At 46.6% G+C, this 8,721-nt stretch overlaps 1 non-coding gene across 1 annotated transcript; it reads right to left on the reverse strand.

Annotated features, from left to right (window-relative positions):
* Positions 1-3,529: 3,529 nt before the first annotated feature.
* TRNAG-UCC (transfer RNA glycine (anticodon UCC)) lies at positions 3,530-3,602 on the reverse strand. Its single transcript has one exon. It is a non-coding gene; the product is annotated as a tRNA-Gly (tRNA).
* Positions 3,603-8,721: the final 5,119 nt, after the last annotated feature.

Raw genomic sequence — 8,721 nt, forward strand, 5'->3', positions numbered from 1 at the left:
TCTGAGGCTGTTTCATCATCTATAACATGCGACTCATAGCCCCTACTTTGCAGATTTGGCAATTTTTCAGTTGCAGAAAGTTGTCAGCAGATGCTAACTTCTTCCTTTCCCAGAATCCCTTGCTTCTTAGAAGCCAGTCTTCTGGTGCTGGTCAACATGAAGAGCTGTTTCATGGAGCACCAGTCAGGGAAGGAGATGAGCTGCCTGTGCTCCCTGAAGAGTTTCCTATGAGGGATGATTTTTGTACTCAGCTCATCCACACCCAGCCTTCTCTTCACTTTCCCTTTTCCTGGCCATCTTTTGGGTCCCTTATGCCCCCTCCATAGATGCTCAGCAAAGAGAGAAATCAATAAATCAATGCTACTGTGTCTTAGCCAGAGGGACATTTCCGTGGGCAGGGATTTGATCTGTTTGAGTATTTGTGTGTGTGTGTGTGTGTGTGTGTGTGTGTGTGCTAAGTCACTTCAGTCATGTCTGACTCTTTTCGACCCTATGGACTATAACCTGACAGGCTCCTTTATCCATGGGATTTTCCAGGCAAGAACACTGGAGTTGATTGCCATGCCCTCCTCCAGGGGATCTTCTTGACCCAGGGATTGAATCCAAGTCTCTTATGTCTCCTGCATTTACAGGTGGGTTCTTTACCACTAGTACCACCTCGGATTGTGTGGGATTTCTTTTTGGACTCTCATCTTCACTTCCATCTCGAGCTGTGTGAACTTCCCTGACTTCTGCTGGTACTCTCGTCCCGACGAAACAGGGGCTGGAACTCGCACCTCTGGTGGGATCACCCAGTCGGATGGGGGGAGGAGTCAGCACCCCAGCCATGCACACGCGTCCCCACGCAGGGCGGGGGGAATACCTGGCGTCTCTGGGTGTCTGGTCCATGCCTTCCTGGCACTCAGTTCTCAGGACAGTGCCTCCCGTAAGCTGGTGGAGCCCAGTGCAGGCTTGGACTTGGGCTGAGCGAGAGTAGTAGGGGTAGGGATTCTGCGGCGTACTCCCTCCTGCCTTGCCTGGGGGCTCCCACCCTGTGCTCTCCACCCCAACTATTTGGTGGTTTCTGAGCACTCATTCTTCACCCTGCTTGTGTTTCCTCCACTTTCTTTTTCTTTAATATTTGTTCATTTATTTGGCTGTGCTGGGTCTTCGGCACAGCACACATGATCTTTAGTTACGGCATGTGGAATCTTTTGGTTGCACCATGTGAACTCTTGGTTTGCGGCGTGTGGGATCTAGTTCCCTGACCAGGGATCCAACCTGGGCCCCCTGTACTAGGGGCTTGGAGTCCCTACCTTCTTGCCAGGCTCTGACTCATTCTTCACCACTCACCTATCATATGCCAAGTCCCTTCAGTAGTGTCTGACTCTTTGCGACCACATGGACTGTAGCCCGCCAGGCTCCTCTGTCCATGGGATTCTCCAGGCAAGAATACCGGAGTGGGTTGCCATTTCCTTCTCCAGGGGACCTTCCTGACCCAGGGATCGAACCTGTGCCTCATGTCTCCTGCATTGGCAGGTGGGTTCTTTACTGCTAGTGCCACCTGGTGCTAACATCTTGGGGATGCCTTTGCCACTTCCTTCCTGGCATCCTGCTTGGTGGAGGCAGCTGGCTCGCTCTGAGACTCCTTGGTGCCGAATCCTACCTTTTCTTGGTGTTCATCACATGCATTATGGGAGTCTGCTGAGCCCTTAAAGGAAAGGGTTTCACCTTGTCAATAGGAGCCCTCTCTTACCTGCATTTCTGGCCCTTGCTCATCTCCCTTGGAAGATGATCTCATCTCACTGGGATTTTCCCCTTCTCTAGGTGGGCTGGTGCAGTTACCTCATACCGACTCTCCAAACCAACCACCTGAGTGTCCATCTAGAATCAGATCTGACTGTGCTGCTCCTTCCAGAGGCTTTCGAGGGCTCCCTCCTCCCCACAGGAGGCTGCATCAGCCCGAGTAAGGTAGGGTGACCCTAAGACAGATAATTGAGTGCCAGTAGTTTCTTTGGGGGATGATGAGAACACAGGAGGAAAGGTGGGGACCTGAGATGCGGAAGGGGAGAATGTGCCTGCGAGCAGATCACCTGTGGGGCACCTGAGGGACTGTGGCATGTGCCACAGAATTGTTACTAAAAGGCTGTAAACCCAGGTTTTCTCCCCAGATTCCCATTGGTCATTGGCTGAGTATATTCCCAGGGGTGGTAATTACCTGCCCTGCACCGTGCCCAGTGGGATCCACTGGCCTTGTGGGCAGAGAGTGCAGGTATGTGCGGGGAGAAACCCTAGGTGGAACAGCAGGTGCTGAGGGCAGTGGCAGGGTTGCTAACAGGATCCCCCGCAGCCTGGGTCCTGAGACCTCATATGATGCGACCATTTCCAGACTTCCTAGCTCCTCAACCTGCACCAGTGCCTGGGCTGCTATAGGTTCCTGCAGAGCTCAACTGCTTACTTGTTGCCTTCATGCTGTTGCTCATGACATACCTTCTGCTTTGGATGCCTTCTCTCACGTCTTCATCTGGTTAACATCTACATTTTTTTCCAGATTCATCATCACCTTCTCCAGAAGTATTTCTGTTTTTTAAAAAATGTGCTTTCAAATATGGTTTATCATAGGCTATTGAATGTAGTTCCCTGAGCTATATAGTAGGACCTTGGTGTTCATCCATTCTATATATAATCGTTTGCTAATCCCAAACTCCCAATCCATCCCTACCCCAACCCCCACCCACTTAGCAACCACAAGCCTGTTTTCTTTGTTTCTGTTTTATGGATGAGTTCATTTATATCATGTTTTAGACTCCATGTATAAGTGGTATCATGGGATAGTTGTCTTTCTCTGACCTACTTCACTTGGTATGATAATCTGTAGGTACATCCACTTTGCTGCACATGGCATTATTTCATTACTTTTTATGGCTGAGTAGTATTCCACTGCATATATGTACCACATCTTTATCCCTTCATCTGTTGATGGACATTGAGGTTGTTTTTGTGTCTTGGACATTTTGAACGGTGCTGCAGTGAACACTGGGGTGCAGGGATCTTTTTGAATTATGCTTTTCTCTGGATATGTGAACCAGAGTGGGATTGCTGGATCATATGGTAACTCTGTTTAGTTATTTAAGGAAAGTCCATACTGTCCTCTATAGTGACTACATCCAACCAGCAGTCTAGGAGGAGGATTCCCTTTTCCAGGAAACCCTTCTTGATGAACTTCTTCCCCAGCCTGATTTAGATTCCCTTTGTGTAGCAGCTTGCATGCATCTGCCTCCCTTACCAGACCTTGGGATCTATAGCACATGCACCCATCTGATTCCTCTTCGAGTCTCTTGTAATGAGTGAATATGTGGCCCAGTGCATAGGACGCCCTTACTAAATAATTGTCGAATTGAACTGTTCATCTGCGGTTCATTGTTTAGCACACAGTTGAGACTCTATACTTGTGTCCTGAGTTGAATTAATCTTTGCCACACTTCCACTTTTCTTTCTTTCTTTAATTTTTTTTTTTTTTGGCCACACCATGTGACTAGTGGGATCTTAGTTCCCTGAACAGGGATTGAACCCATGCCCTCTGCAGTGGAAATACAGAGTCCTAACCACTGGATCACCAGGGAGCTGCCTCGCCCCTCCCATGCACCCCCTCACACCACCCCCACTAACACTTCCTCTTTTCAGAAGCAGAAAGGGAATAAACATGAGTTCTTCCCCTACTCCAGGGTGCTTTTCTACTTAGAGAGATTAAACTGAAATTGGTGACCAAGGAGAGGCCCAGAAGCCACAGGAGACAGAAAGCGTCAGGGAAACACACACACACACACACACACACACAAACTCATGTGTGCATGTGCAGAGAAATGTAGACAGATTTCTCCCATCCCTGTACACACAGAGAACTCAGCAGACACATCGAGAGGGATTGGGCCTATGTTGTTGTTGTTCAACCTCTAAGTCATGTCTGATTCTCTGTGACTCTATGGACTGCAGCACACCAGGTTTCCCAGTCTTCACTATCTCCTGGAGTTTGCTCAAACTCATGTCCATGAGTCGGTGATACATACCATCCAACCATCTCATCCTCTGTCGGCCCCTTCTCCTCTTGCCCTCAATCTTTCTCAGCCTCAGGGTCTTTTACAATGAGTTGGTCCATGAGAAAGGGAAAAATGGACTGACAGGAATGAATGGAAGGAAGGACAAAGGAGAGATAGAAAAAGAGAATAGAAGGTGGAGGAGGGAAGGAGAAAATTAGGGCCAATAGTGTGCTAATTGGGAAAGTAGTGAGTAAAAGCCCCACAAGGGAGGCTTCCCACTGCTCAGGGCAGCAGAGATGGAGGCTGGGGCCGTAGCTGTGAGTTCTTCATCCTGTGGCTGATCTAGGGGTGCAGGTAGATGCGGGGGGTGAGACACACCAGGGGCCTTCCGGAGCCACATGCCCTTGCACACATCTGGTGCCATGGGCATGGTGGCACATCCTTCGGTTGCGGGTGGTGTGTGCTGTGCCCAGGGCCTTCTCTGCACCTTCTTTCAGAGGCTCAAATCCACAAGGAACAAGCAGAGGGAGGCGGAGGCTGCCACGTGTCTGCCCTTGGCCTCATGCTGTTGGATTTGCGGTGCCTCATGAAAGCATAATCACCTACATCAATTTTTAAAGCTGTCTAATGCTTTGCTCAGCCCAGCTGTCTAGAAGTTTGCAAAGTAGGCAGGCATCAAAGCTCCCTGCGAGAAAGCCAAGAGACACGACTGAGTGTCAGGTCCGTGGATGTTGTTGCCATGGCCCTGGGTGGTTCCTGGCTGTTGTCATGGAGTTGGGGAGGGCAGAGAAGTGGTCCCACCCATTGTCTGGGTCAGAGGGCAGGAGCTGAGAGACCAGAACCTCATGAGGACTGAAGGCCCCATATCCTAGCAACCAGTCCCATTTCTGGCCATTCTGGAAGCTCACTTAGTTATCGCCTTAAGAATTTTATATCAAGATAACAAGTCTTTATAATAAAATTTCTCTGTTAGAATACTGGAGTGGTCTCTGTCTCCTGACGGGAACCTGGCGCATGCTCACATGGAATTCTTGGGAAGCAATGTTAAATCAGAGTGTCTATTACTTGTGGAGAAAATCCATAATGTTCCACTAAGGAGTATTACCTTGTTTTATTACTGCTATTTTGATCACTAAGGCTATAGCAGCAGCTGCTGCTCGGGTGATAACAATTCCTCACATACCAACAGCATCTCATGGTTCCAAACCCTGCTGGCCCCCTTTCCTCTCTTGTTTTCCATGACAGCTCTGTGTGCTAAGAAATGTTATCTGCAGTGACTTCCGGGAAGGACAGCGACTTGCCCACAGTCATAGCTAGTCACAGATGACTGGGTTCCAAAGTAATTTTTTAAAAGAAATTGCAGTTCTTTTTACCTTCTGGTTTTTCTTGAGTTGAATTCACCTGCAGGCAAGCAAAAGTTACTTTCCTTTTCTTTTTAGCTTCCTACCTGGCCTCCCCAGCTTTCTGCTCTCTAATCTTTTGAACATTATTTAGCTTTCCTGAATGAAAATGGACACAGAGATGCTTGGTCTAGGGGACTAGTTTCTCTGGATCCTGTCCACTCAGCCAGACACCTCCTTAATGCTGGCAGGTCTCACATTTCCAATGAGTTTGCATTTAAACTAAAAGCTTTCTAGAGCCTTGGGCTTAGACCTGGTGCACTTAAAAGGCACTTCCCAGAACACTCAATTTTATTAATACCGTAAAACAATCTACATTAAATAGCTGGATCATTTCACATTCAGAAGCCATCTCCAATTTGAACTGCTTTATTTGGATGGTGCCTAAGTATTCCTGTAAATGGTGTTGCTGGTTGCATTGAGGGGGCATGCCAGGAAGATGGAGGCCCCTCATTCTTTCTTCTCTTCTACCCTCCTTCCCTTCTTCCCTCTCTCTTTCATTCTCTGTCTCTCTCCCTCCCTCCCTCCCTCTATCTTTCTTTTTCTTTCTGCTTTATTGTGATAGAGGTGATATAAAAACCACATATATTTAGTGTATACAAGTTGATGAGTTTGCACATATGATAACACCCTGTGACAGCATTACTACCAAAAAGTAAGGTGTGTGTTTAAAAGATTTGTTCTCTTATGTTTCTTCGAGTCTCTTTAATTTTCTGTTGTTGTAGGAATGCTTAACATGAAATCTACTTTTGTAAATTTTTAAGTGCAAAACACAGTATGTTACTTGTTGGCACTATGTTGACCAGAGATCTCTGGAACATGTTCATCTTGTATAACTTTAACTTTGTACCATTGAACAACAACTCCCCATTTCCCACTTCCCCTGTCCTCTGGAAACCACCATTTGATATAGCTATTTATTTTCTTACAATTTTGTGGGTCGGCTGAGCTCAGCTGGGAAGTTCTTCTGCTTTACATGGTGTTGGCTGGGGTCACCATGTGTCTTTGTTCAGCTGGGGGTTTAGCTGCAGCCAGCACGTCCAAGGTAGGCTCCCTAATGTGTCTGGTGCCTCAGCTCAGGCATCTAGAGTGGCTGGCAGCCGGCGAGGGCTCACTCTCCAGGCGTTCACTCGTCATTTCTTCACACAGCTGTTGGATCCTAAGAGAATGAAAATGGAAACCATCAGATCTCTTGAGGCCTGGACTCCAGAGTTTGTATAACATTACTTTTGTCATGGTATAATGGTTGGAAGATGTCCCAGGGCCAGACTCAAGTTTAAAGGAAATAGAATGCCCCTCTTGATAGGAGGAGTGCCATCTGGGATGGGCAGACAGCTGGCTGTCATCACTGCAGACAGTTGACCCTAGCTGCACACTTATCCTCCTGCTCCATGTGGAAAGCAAGTTTCATTTCAACCATGTAGCATCTGAGGTCATCCAAGAAAATGAAAGGGACTTCGTAGGGGGTTTGAAGGCTTTACCAACACTCAGAGGCTATGTTCCCACTGAAAGCCATGACATTTTTGCCACAAAATCTGCCAATCTCAGCTCGAGGAAAAGCAAGTAAAAGCAGCTTGCTTGGCTCTAGACAGCACATTTTATTTATTTCTGAGAAGTCAGCTAGAAATGGAACACCATAGAATGTGAAAACATGTCTTTAAATGTGGTGCACTTAAATCCAAAGGCAGGTAATGAATTTTGCTTCATCAGTAAAGCTTGAATCTCTTTGATGAGCACTTGCAACAAAAACAGAAAACAAAAGACATAAAATTACCATGGTGATGGCTAATTGTGGTGAGTCTGCTTCAGTTCACAGAACTGCAAATAACATTCCGGTAGGCTAAAGTGCTAAGATACAGAAAGGATTGTTCTAAAATGTGGTGAAAATCACCGTCTGCTCTGATTAAGATAACATTAAAAATATTAGCAAATTAAGCATTGTTTAACAGTCAAGAGGAAAAGAAAATCATTTTCCCCCAAGGCTATTTGGGAATCTGATTTATGAAGATGGTGTGAGGGGCTGGAATGTGGTTGATATTTGCTCTGTTCTGGAGAGACATTTGAATCATAGTATGGATCTTTGGGGTCCTCCTAGCTCCCTCTCAGCAGCTCTTTTTACGATGGCATCCTCTTTCCCAGATGCCCAGACATCTCCTTAGTAACTGGCATCATTAGGGGAACTAGAAGGAAAACAAAGAGACAGACCCTACCTGTCAGGAGAAATACCAGCCTGAACTTTACTGTCGTGCCCAGGAGGCCTTGACACCTGCCAACTTTGGGCAAACAGTTTCCCTCTGTGAAACTGGTAAGAGCTGTAACACAAATAACACTCTCACCAGTAGTTACAGAAAGTATTGTTCTGTTGAAAAGATTGTGAAAAATAGTCAGCTCTATGAGACTTAATCTCTTCCTTTGTAAAATGGGGAGACTATGTACCTTGAATAGATAAGTGGATATCAAGCGTCCAGTACATAACTGTTGATATTGGAAAATGATATTGATATTGGAAAAGGCCAGTGTACGTGAAGCAATGGAAGAGTGAGGGAGGCCCTATAGTGGTGTGCCCAACTATGGTTTAGATTTTAAGTTCTGGAAAGAGTTAGGGACTTTCCTGGAGGCCCAGTGGTTAGGACCTTGCCTTCCAATGCAGGGGGTGTGGGTTCGATCCCTGATGGGGGAACTAAGGTTCCCACATGCCTTGAGGCTGAAAAACCAAAACATAAAATAGAAGCAATATTGTAAAGAAGTCAATAAAGAATTTAAATATGGTCCTCATGAAAAAAATTATCAAAATAAATTTAGAAAAGAAGAGGCTTGAGCTGGGCTTGACAGGTGGTGGAGAGGATGCTCTCAGAAGGTATCTTCGGAGGGGAGACTTGGGGCTAGAATACAGCATGCTGATGGGCAATGGAGAGACTTTAATGATTTGTATGAACGAAATGGAGACTCATGTTGGGGTCTGGGGCCAGGAAACCCAGACCCAGGAGTCTACCTAACAAGGAGACTTCACTCTGAATGCCCTTAGGAGACTGCGTCTCTTCTCAGCTCTTTAAGATTTGTGTGATGTTACCTCCCGCCCCACTCCTGCACCAAAGCCATTTCAGTTTCCCTTTTTCTCTCTTTTTCCAAACCACTGTCTCATCTTCAGTCTGTAGTGGGCTGTTTATTTCCAAGTGCAATTAAAGGACTGGGCCAGAAAACAAATAGAGCACATCCTGCCAACTCTACCTGTAAACGCATTACATTTGCTTAACTGTGACTCCGATTTGGAATGACCTGAAAAGGAAGGGGTGGCGGTGATTGGG

Source organism: Bos javanicus, chromosome 22 (genome assembly GCF_032452875.1).
Source record: "Bos javanicus breed banteng chromosome 22, ARS-OSU_banteng_1.0, whole genome shotgun sequence".
NCBI classification, from domain to species: domain Eukaryota; kingdom Metazoa; phylum Chordata; class Mammalia; order Artiodactyla; family Bovidae; genus Bos; species Bos javanicus.